Below are 12,316 nucleotides of genomic sequence, written 5' to 3'. Positions count from 1 at the left end.
ACTTGGTATTTTGAAAATCCCCGTGGAAATGTTCGTTTGCATTTTTATACACCTGATTCAGCCCCCAACAGCTGTGCCTACAAAGTCTCAGGTTGTTCTGTTCCTGACAGCTTCAGCAGCACGGGACTAACTGACCATTAAATTTACCATTTCCCCAGGAAAATCATGATGTTACCTTTGATACTGAGTTTATACAGCTCCTAACAAGTAAGATTGCGGTTTTGAAAAACTAGGATCTTCAAAGGTTTTCATTACTCCTCTAAGCCACTGTGCCAAAGGGCGCGCGATCTCAGCACCCACAGGGCTCGGCAGGAATCTCTCTAGGTCTTGGAGACATCTGGCAGCTGGCATGCATTGCAGAAATGCTGAAGCCTTTAGAAAAAAATGTTACACTGAATCAGCAAGTACACAGTAGAAGGAGCAAGGGGACACAGGGTAAGGAGGAAAAGCCGTGTATCTTCTGGATTTCCATGAAGTGGCTGCATTTTGTGTTGTATTCTTTCCCCCATTCATTCATCCATTTTATGTGGGGGAAAAAAACTGGTCCAGCCTCTGATTTCCTAGCTCAGATAATCAGGCTGTCCCACAAACTCCATGCCAAAGCTGTCATTTTAGCTGGGTTGAAGTTAGACCTACCTTGCCATCACATTGCAAATAAGTAAGATATCAAACACAAAATTTCTTGTTTATCATCTTCTACGTCCTTTAGTCTTTCTCCCCACCGCAAAATATGATTCCAGCTCGTGATATGATGCTTTCACCACAGAGCAGGGGGATGCTGTGTTAGTGTTTCACTGTGACTATTTTGTATTCTATACTCATTTCCTTTCTGGTAAATTCTGCAAGTAGCACAAAGTCAGAAGCAAGACCCCATTTGAGGCAGCACACACACATTGTCTTTCTGATTCATTTTTACATGGATGAGACCTCTTCTTCTCCTATTTTTTAAAGCTGAAAAATCAGATTTCTTAATCTGCTTGTTTGCTAAAGCCTGTTGGACAGAAATTGATGCGTGACGTTTCAAGTAACACTAATACGATCAGCAAACTATGACATCTTACCATCCATTAGAGGGCACATTCAGCTCTATACTACTATTATGCTCTCACAGTATGGTTTTTTTTTTCCTGAAAAAGCCCCTAGTTCATCCTCTAGCTGCAGAGCCTTAAGCTGCTGTTCTGCAGTCCCTTTGAGCAGCCGTTTGTTCCAAAACAAAGTAGAAACTTGCCTTCACCTAAACCATGTCCATTTGTCACCTACTTGAACTGAAAACCATCCTGACTGGAAAACCCAGCACCAGGGGTAAATGAGGAAACCCAGATGAAACCTCCATTTTAAGCAGCAATTCATACAATAGCATTCATAGCAATGCAAAGTTATAACAAACTACCAACAGCCTTGAAAATTAAAAGAACATTGGATCTTAAAATTGCATTCTATTCGCATACTACCATATAGATTTCATGACCCTGTCAAAAACAAAATACATTATGTGATAGGATAACAAAGTACAGAAGGTAGTGCACAGGTTAGTCTGCCATACAGACGTTTAAAACAATACATCGCACAAAATCAGTGAAGCATTAATTAATCCACAAATTCTTACCCCCAGAGTTTACAGGCTGAAGCCTGTAAACTATCAAATACATGGGTGCTTAGTTCCTTGTGATTAACACTACTTGTTATGTTATAGAAAGAGCAAAGAGAAGCAGAAGTCATGCCTTAAAACAAAGGTGAGTCCAGAGTATAAGAAATACATGCATGACTTCCAAAAAGGTATTTGGGAAAAACATCTGGGCATCTAACTGAAACTGTTCAGTCTATTTCTGCAAGTCATTTTAACCAAGGTGCTCCAGACATTGCTGCATTTCAGCCTGAGGTTCCTAAGGTCTGATTATTTCTGCTCTCTAAAATTAAATGAAATTTCTAACTCAGAGAAATAACCTAGTTGTGCAGCAGACTGTAGGTCTGAGAACTGAGGAATGTAAGTGCTCTCAAACAGCCATAATAAATTTGTCAAAAATTAAGTATGGACTTACCCAATTATGGAATTACTGAATTTCCTCCAGACTTTTTATGGGGAATAAATATGGAAAGATAACTATGAAATCCTATGTTCTGAGTGGATAATTCTTGAAATAAAACTGATGAGAGAGTACACAGCCAGTCTTTTATTTATATGCGCAGCATTTGGAGTGTGGGCTAACAGGAAAGTACTGTTCCTTCTTAGAACTGCTCAAAAGGGCATAGAAAATTTTTCCCTATTTGGACAGTATGCCAATCTTCATTTATTTCAGCAGGAGCTGACACACAGTCCTTCCAGATTTAGAAAAAAAATAAGAATAGAAGCATCCTGACTGTAGGTGTACTTGGCCAAACCTCTTGGCTCTAACCTGTCCTGCCCATGTGGTCTTCCCCAGTCTCAGATCAGAGGCAGTGACCAATAGAAGTGTTGTTACTCAGAGGAGAAAAATAAATTATCTGCATTTCGTTTGGTTCCATGTTTGGTAGGCTTTTTGTTAACATTTTAATTCCGTATTTTAGTTTTCTTTGGATTTGTGTGTATGGGTCAATATAAATCAAGGCAAATGGAAGACAATTAGATGCAGCTTGCTTAAACTCCAAGAAAATGCGGGGGATGTCACTAAGTAATTGCAGTAAAGATTTCTGTTTGCATGCCCTGAGAGATGCTTAGGAACCCATGATTCTGGGTGAATGTTTTTTCTTAAGAAATAGGGAACACAGTAGCATCCTTGCATTTTAGGCAATGCAAGCTTTGTAGGCTCTCTGTAGACAATGTAGGCACTAGCATGGTAAGTTACGTGTGCAGACTGGAAGAACTCCTCGAGAGAAACCCTGCAGAGATGGATTTGGCATTTCTGCTGGCAAAAAGCTTGACATGAGCCAGTAGTGTGTGCTCAGCCCACAAGCATCCCAGACTGCATTAAAAGAGAGGTGGCCAGCAGGATGAGGAAGGTGACTCTCCCCCTCTACCAGTGAGGCCCCATCTAGAGTACTGCATCCAGGTCTGGCTCCCTCACCACAAGATAGGCATGGAGCAGGCCCAGAGAAGGCCATGAAGATGAACAGAGGACTAAAGTACCAATCCTACAAGACAGACTGAGAGAGCTGGGGTTGTTCAGCCTGAGGAAGAGAAGACTCCAGGGAGACCTCATTTCATTTTTTCAGTACTCGAGGAGAGCTTATAAACAGAAGGGAGACTGACTTTTTACATGGGCAGATAACGATAGAACGGGGGGAACGGTTTTAGAATAAAAGAGGGGAGGTTTAGATTAGATGGAGAAAATTAGTCACTCAGAGGGTGGTGAGGCATGGAAATAAGCTGCACAGAGAAGCTGTGGATGTTCCATCTCTGGAAGCATCCAAGGCCAGGGTCCCCAAGCAACATGGTGTAGTGAAAGGTGCCTGGGCCCACAGGTGCAGGGGATAGAATGAAGTAGTCTTTAAGGTCCTTTGCAGTCCGAGGCATTCTGTGATTCAGATTCTACAAGCTACTGCCTATAATAATCTCTCAATGGTGGTTCGATAACTCATGATTTGACAGTATTTTAAAAAGCTACCAGAATGTAGAATCAAATCCTACATAGGGTACTTTGCAAAAATATAAAAACAAAACCTAGCTGTTTTAGGCTTAGATTTAGAAAAAATATTCTCAGTTAGGAACATGCTTGAGCCAGCTATCTTCCAACTCTTATCCCCTTTGGTCTTAGGACATTCACATTCAGCCCCTGCCATTAGTCCTAAACACTATTAGCTTTCTGAACAAACTTTGGATTCCATAATACAATTTCTAAGAGTCTAATATAAAAAAGAATTCCTAAGAAAGACTCCTCAAATTATAAGACATGGCCTAAATTCTGTAGCTTCATTTGAAAAGCAGAACAATTTCAAAAAAGAAAAAAAACACATTGTTTTTCATCTGGACAGAAGCATTCTGTGAGGCTGACTGGTAAACAGACTGCTAGCTTTTTGTTTACAGTAGCCTCTCCAAGAAGCACATTTCAGAGTGCCCAGTGAGCGTGTTTCTTGCACAGGGCTTGTATTTCATTGCTTCTGCCTTGCATGTTCTAAGAACTTCTGTTTTAAAGTGGAATATTTTAAAAAGCTGATGTCTTACCTCCCAACTTTATAGACCTCTTTTGTTGCTTGAAGGATTTCAGTGTAAGAAGGCCTGTCAACAGACAGAAGCCAACACTCCACTCTCATTCCCACACCGGGAAAACAGAAACAAACAAAACAAAAGAAATTTAAAAAAGAAAAATAAAGGAAGAAAAACCCACATGTCGCTTCATTTCAAAGTCTTACTGAACCCAGCTTTTCACCAAGTATTTCCCACTTCCTGACTTTCTGTCAACAGGGTGGACTACCCACAGTGTTTGCTTGCTATGTAGTTACAACTTTGTTTCACTTCTCAGCAGCAAGAGGGGCATGCAGAAGCAGCCAAAGAAGCGTAAAGAAATCCACAACTTTATAACTAGCCCAGTACAACTTAATTATTATTATTATTTACAATGAGATAAGTGATTTTCTCATTCTAAGTAAACTCTTCCTGCTATTGTATACAGCTGCACTCACAAAAAAAAAAAAAAAAAAAAAAAAAAAATCCTAATTTTCTAAGTTTGATTGTATCTTAATGACATTATTTCCAGGGTCTTTATCAGCACTGGACTCATACCCTAGTCCCAGTGACTGATACCAGGTGACCCTAGTGTCTGATGTGCTGTTGATTTTTGTTAACACTTGGATACCTGCTTTGAGGATCTTTTTAGTACCTCATCTAATGTTGGTTAATATTTTCTTATGATGTATTCAGCTCAAGCACTGCCAGGTGCAATATTCATAAATTCAAATTACAGATGTTCAGACAGGAATACAGATGCTCTGTAAAATTCAAAGCATTTAAATAAACAGAGAGGAGTTTCTTCGTGTGCTTCCATTGATTATTGTGAGGCAAAGGCAAGTAACACCAGTTAGCTGATACAAAAGCTTCTGTGTAAAGTCACATGGTGAAATATCAGTGCATTCTTTAAAAGAATGCATAAGAATATCCAAATCTAACTTCAGTTACTTGACCAAAATACAGTATATGGCACAACAGGAGGTGAAGCTGGGCTGGGACAGGTACAGATTAGAAGTAGTGAAACAGTTGAAACATTGCCTACCAAAGGTGGCTTTGGCAGAATTGCAGCATCTTCAGGGAGCGGATCTCTAGTGGTGGGCTTAGAGTACAACTCCGAAACCTGGATCATCTCTCTGTTGTTTCAGAACTCTAGATAGCTGATACAAGACCTCGTAACAGGCTGCCGGACTATAACACGTTTCAAGTTTTCAGTAAGCAAACTCTTAATCCAAGGATAAGAGCCACCTTTATTAAAAGGAATGCAGGGAAGATGAAAGATAATGAACTATATATAAACAATATAGCTGCCTCAGACCAGAGAAGAGGAATTGTTATTCTTGAAAGCATTATATATTATAACCTGAAGAGATCCAGACGCAGCTACATCAGTTAGTATCGTTTAACACAATAGAGACTTAGGAAAACCATTTTTACACCTAGAAAATCTAGTGAAATGGTATTAGAAGACTTTTTCCCATGTAAAAAAAATAATTCTTACACATTCCAGAAAAAGAACTGAAAATCCTGTTTGCATGGCTTGCACCTCCAACTTACATTCTCAAAATGAAGTCTCTTGCTCAGCCTTCCTAACCTGCCTACCTGAACTACAGATCATTGCACCAAGAAAACAATAGATACAGTAGGAAACAATATGATGCATCAAATAGCAGTTTTATTTTGGAATCTACGTGGTCCAGACACACTGGCGTCCAATATTCAGCACAGCTCCATAACACAGCGTCTTCTACATAATACTATATATCAGTCAACAGAAACCATGGGGGAAAAAATTAAAAGTCAAACCAATCAACTCCTCTTAATACTTCTAGTACATGAGGACCCTTCTTTTGGTCATACACAGTCAGTACTATTTTCCAGGCTTTCTTTGTTTGCCAGGTAGGATAAGCTGTGGAGAACAAAATTCAGCAGGAAGTGCCAACATGCTCTAGCATTACATGTTTAATATTAGAGTCCGAGGCCCGAGACATACAGCAAAACAAGCTGCTGCTATTGGTTATATTACACCACTCCTAACAGTTTATTTCAGATATCGATGCATCATTTTCTCAAATGAGGTCTTAGGTGGTAAACGAGGATCTTTCAGATCTCTCCAGATTACTCCTACAAGGTCTCCATATAGGGGTAGTGTCACTTCTTAAGTAGATGGGTAGTTGGGTAGTACAGTTACAGTACTGCATCCTGGCTTCTTCACACTGTAGTAGTAATATTTTCCTCATTAACTCTTCCTTGTTTTTCCTTATGTTGCTTACATTCTTATGAGTCCTTATTAAACAGTAATCTGCAGGGTGAGGAGATTCTCTCTTTTTCAGGATTAAGCATAAAACACAGTAATGTAGATCACAGCTTTTCATTCTAGCATATATTAAAAAATATTTATCTCTGAGAAGTCTGTAAAAGGGACTGCTTAACAGATATCTAGATTACCTGCACAAAAATATTGAGTCTCAAACACTAAGCAGGAACACCTGTCAATAAAAAGAGGATATTTTTTAATTTTTCTATTAAAATTAAAAGTCAGCACACATTGTCAGTGGAACTCACTATAACAAATCACTGAAAAGAAGAATCTACAAATACACAAAGCTGGAACAGACACAGTCACAATGTACCTAAAGGATTTGAAAATGTAATTACCATTTCATTCAAAAGATATCAAGCTTTATGTTTCAGAGCTTTAGTAAATCTTTAGAAGACCAAAACTAGGCTTCTTGCCAAGAAGGAATGTAGATTATAGCATCAGCTCCAAAATTAATTCCTCTGCAGCCTTTGTTTTTAGTAGCTGTCAGGATTAAGAAAAATGACAAGATGGACATAATACTAACCTACATTCCACTAGTTCTTAGATAAGCCATCCCATAGTGCAGTATGTGGTTTCAAAATACTGCTTGTAACTGAGTACCAGGTCCAAACAGTCCCAGCTTCATTCAGCCACCACCATCCTTCCACACAGCACAAGTCTCCAATTTCAGCAAAGGTTTCAAGAGAGCATGACTTGGCCAGCAGCTGGCAGGTATTCAAACACAATATCTACAATTGCTGAAGTTATTAGACCACTCAAAACTGCAACAGGATTTTTATCATTTTCCCACAGAGAAACTGCCAACTGTCCTCATTCAGACAACTGGGATACTGAATTCCGGAGTAATTTTGCCCAGGTACAGAGAGCAGATCAGTTATGAAACCTGTAGTGGGAAGGCAGCACAACAGAAATAAAACAAAGCTGAATTCCCAAATCTCAGCTGGGAGATATTAGCAGCATTGTCAGTTAGCAAATGCTTTATTGTTGCATTTCATTGATCAGTTATAGAACAAAGTTAACTGATTTCAGCCTTAATAAAAGCATTAATAGTGGAACTCAGAAACAAGTGTCCCATTTGAGAATGATGGCTTTACTTTCCAGAGCCATAGAAAACCCGTGTCTTGCACAATCTTCCAGCAGTTTCACTAAAGCACAAAGTCTTCGAAAAATCTGAGAACATTACACAGAACAGAGCAACAACCATCAGTCTAAAGAAACTAATGAGTCTCACCTTATCCAATTCCAAGACCCTACTTACCATCCAGTGGGCTGAGTTGCGTTTAATATAAAAGAAACACAATACTTAACAAGTAACACCTATATATTTTCCAGCAGAACAGACTCCAAGCAGTGTAATTTATCTGAAATTAACTTGATTCCAGGCATGCTTTTCTTAATGTACTTAGGGAGACAAAGTGCATACTTTTCTCTATGAAACATTCATACAGAAGGAAATTATAAATCTCTGCATTAAAGAAAAAGTTTCCAGGCTAGATTTTGCTGCAAGGGTTTGTGGTGATACCATTTCCTCTGTTTCATTCAACACACTTATATATTCACAAATTTTCTGAAGAATCAACACACACTAATTTGACCTGCTCCAAGAGATCTATAAAAGATCTTAGACGGTATGAAGTGATATTCCTAAGCTGGGGGAATGTCAGGTTGCTCTTCCAAATATAAAAAAATAAAAAAGAGAGAGAACAAACCCAAAAGGTACATAATTGTGACTAGATGACAAAAATGTCAATCGTGATCTGCAATACTTTTCATACGCTAGAAATTTCATAGATGAGATGGTTGGGAAGCTGGACCACTGCTGGACCACACTGCACCAGCAGTGTGCACTTGCATCCCAGAAGGCCAACCGTGTTCTGGGCTGCATTACACAAGGAGTGGCCAGCAGGGAGAGGGAGGTGATTGTCCCCCTCTACTCAGCTCTTGTGAGGCCCCATCTGCAGTACTGCGTCCAGGCCTGGGGCCCCCAGCACAATAAAGATACAGAGCTCTTGGAACGAGTCTAGAGGAGGGCCACTGAGATGATCAGAGGGCTGGAGCACCTCTCCTATGAGGAAAGGTTGAGGGGGCTTGTTTAGCTTGGAGAAGGCTCCAGGGAGACCTCATTGCAGCCTTCCAGTACTTAAAGGGAGCGTATAAACAGGAGGGAGAATGGCTGTTTACGAGGGTGGATAGTGATAGGACCAGGGGGAATGGTTTTAAACTGAGACAGGAGGTTTAGGTTAGATATTAGGAGGAAGTTTTTCACGCAGAGGATGGTGACGCACTGGAACAGGCTGTGGATGCCCCATCCCTGGAGGCATTCAAGGCCAGGCTGGATGTGGCTCTGGGCAGCCTGGTCTGGTGGTTGGCGACCCTGCACATAGCAGGGGGTTGAAACTACATGATCATTGCGGGCCTTTTCAACCCAGGCCATTCTATGACATAGCGATATAGGCATGTGAAAGCATCCAGTGGTTTAAGAATTATTTTGTTCTGAATATCCAATCCTCCTTTCCCACCACATACCTCCATGCACTTAATGTCTTCATTATCCCTCAGTGCAAGGATATCTTCACAAATCGCAGCAGCTTGCAGCCCACAAGGCTGATGATAGAGCACAACACATTCTCAGAACCTACTCTAACAAAGAGGGCTACAGGAGGCTTCAACCCGCTGTGGAACAGCCTCAGAAGATGCATGGATTAGAAGATCAATTAATTCATGGACAGGAACAATTTCCCCTTGATCTTCCACTTCTGCTAATGCCTTCTAGCAACACTGTTAAAAGGTGGAAGCAACTACACCTTCCTCTTCTGTAACCTTTCTCCATTCCTCAGTTCCCTTTCCTCTCTGCCGCAATTCACTCTGCACTCCAGCAGTGCAGTCAAACTATAGTTTTGGATGCAGGAAGAAATGTTTCACCTCCAAGGTTCAAAATACTCATAAAAAATAATCTCCAGACAGTAGAAACATTAGTATTTAAAACTGTTAATAGTTCTGGTTTCAGAGAGGGAAAAAAAGAGGCTGAAGCTGTATTTTCTGAAGGCTTTGGCTCGTTCGCTCTGCTGTCTTCTGTGGCCTGTGCTTAGAAAGAATAAGGATATACAGGACAAATAATAGTCTTAACCACTCCTTATGCGGGGAAAAAAGCACCTCACTACATTTGCTAACTATGAAGTGGCTATTTGGGGAATCTATGTTCTCCTCACAGAATGTAGCTTTAACACTTGCCAATTAAAGCAAACTCTTCAGACAAGCCCCCTTCCAACCTTTCTTCTTTCAGGTTCCCTTCAGAATGTTTGCTGATGAGTCTCTCTACCTGAAATCTGTACAAACTCATTTGAGTCAAGAGAACTGATGGACATACAGTCATAACGCCATACACACGCCTATATCTCACATCCTTTGCAAGTAAAAAAGAAAAACAACAGCCAGTTCTGGAAGGACCAGAATTAAAGTTGACCAGCTTCCTGCAAGTTTTTTTAATTGATTTAAAAACTGCAAATCCTAGTTGAAGGTTTCCCTGTGTCTCTGGTACTTGCGAATGCTTTCCCTTACAGCAGCTCTTCTGTGCATGTTAAAGTAGGAGATGACATGGCAACTTTTTGCTCAATTGCTGAGGCACTTGCAGGTATCAGCCATATTCACAAAGTAGGTCAGAGCTTCACTGTCTGCGAAACCACCACTTCGTCCAGAGGAGAGCCACAGAACTGATCCAAGGGATGGAAGACCACTCCTACAAGAACAGGCAGAGAGAGCTGGGGATATTCAGCCTGGAGAAGAGAAGGCTCTAGGGAGACCTGATAGCAGCCTTTCAGTATCTTAAGGAGGGCTGTAAGAAAGAAGGGGACAGACTCTTCACAGGGCCTGCTGTGACAGGACAAGGGGAAGTGGTTTCAAACATAAAGAGAGGAAATTTAGATTGGATATAGGGTAGAAGATTTTTTACAGTGAGCGGGTGAGGGACTGGCACAGGTTGCCCACAGAGGTGGAGGATGCCCCATCACTGGAGATGTACAAGGTAAGGCTGGGGGGGCTCCGAGCATCTGATTGAGTTGTAGGTGTCCCCGTTCAGTGCGGGGCAGTTGGACAGGATGGCCTTCAATGGTACCTTCCAACTCTAACAAAGAAATCACAGAACCGTAGAATTGTTAATTTTGGGTAGAATATGCAAACAATTCAGAAATTTCTGGGACAAGGAACATTAGACACATAGAGTGAGATCACAAACCAACCACAAGGAAACTGTCTTGAAGAAATAAGACAATGCCTTGAATGGCAAAATTCAGTCCTTAAATGCACAGGGCAGTCTTTTCTGCCATCAGTTTTTCCTCAGCAGTAATTGGTTCTTCCACATTCTCCACAGTTCTTCTAAGAATAGATACAGCATACTGAGGAATAAGGCTTCTTCTCATCTTTGAGTTTCTGCTTTCTTCTATGGTTTTCACGCTGACAATTCCAAAGGGGCTTCCTACTTCTCCATACTACAGTCTGACACAGAAAGAACAGTAAGCACACAGAAGTCAAAGATATATTTTCCTCTCCTTTTTGATGCTGAAGCTCTCACAAAAACAATTCTAAGACCATAATACGCCCAGAAGTTCACACTATTTTTCTGCTGTACACACCCATAAATCAGATGTTCTTCACAGGTTCAGCATCTGATCGTACTGGGCTGATTTCCAGACAAGCATCAGCAGACAGCTCCCTGCAGACGTGGCAGCCCTACACCACGCTGCAGCCCTAGCGTAAAGCGCTCCGGACACTCCATCATTCCTCCCTAACCTCGCTGCCTGACAGCACCGCTCCAGCTAACACTCCTTAGCAAGAACAAACAATGCAAGAGCTCGGGCAGCTGCCCGGGGTGTGCTGGGCAGGAAGGGCTGAGATGTGACACAGCAAAACACAGGCTGTGCTGTGTGCGAACAGGGGGACCTGTGCTGTGTGCGAACAGACCGCCGCACGCAGCAGCAGCAACTTCAGCTTATGCCTTTTTCGTTTTACTCTTTTTTTTTTCCACCTCGGGAAATCAAATTACAACCACACCATTAAGAATACCTTTAGTTATATTTAGCAGACGGCCACGGCGACGTGTATTTGTGCAGAAACCAACGGGGGCTGCTGACACATTCCCAGCTTCGACGTGCCTGCTGCCACGTCTGCGAGCAGGGCTCTCGCTGGAGGTATTCTCAGCAGTTTATCCTTAAGACCTGCGCGGTTCTGACACAAAGCTGATGCCGTATACTCAGACAGCACTGAAAACATACATACATACATACATACATACATACATACATACATAAACAAACGCACAGTACGAAGACAGAAGGCAGCGCATCCCACCGCCATCCACCTGGAGCTGACGCAGCACGGCATCCCTGCCTGCTGCCCGCCTCCCCTCAGCCCGACGTGACCCGGCTGGATGCACCGAAGCTGAGGGCGGCCCCGCAGCGCTGCCCACGCCCGCCCAGCGGCTCACACCGCGCCACCACCTCTCCCTCACAGCTTCACTGCCGTAATGGCGACCGGAGGCCTGGGCTAACAGCCGTATCACGCCTCCTCCTTGGCGGGATCCCTGCGCCGCCAGAAAGTAGTCCCCGCCCCCCACCCCTGCCGCCCGCCGGGGGAGCCCCGCGGCGCGCACGGCCAGACTTCCATCGGCGCCAGTGGAATCCTTCCGCTGCCGCGCGCTGGGGCTCCGCCGGCATCCCCGCCCCTCGGCTAGATCCGGCCGGGCCGGCGCGGAGGGATCCCCGGGGCCGCGCCGCGCCGGGGGAGGGGGCCGCGGTGCTGGGGGGGGGAGGGGGGTGCGAGGGGGCAACATGGCGGCTCCGCGTTAACTTTCCCCCCCCGGC

Source organism: Tetrao urogallus (assembly GCF_951394365.1).
Source record: "Tetrao urogallus genome assembly, chromosome: 2".
NCBI lineage: Eukaryota > Metazoa > Chordata > Aves > Galliformes > Phasianidae > Tetrao > Tetrao urogallus.
The sequence above is the reverse complement of the archived record's forward strand: the minus strand, read 5'-3'. Positions refer to the sequence as shown.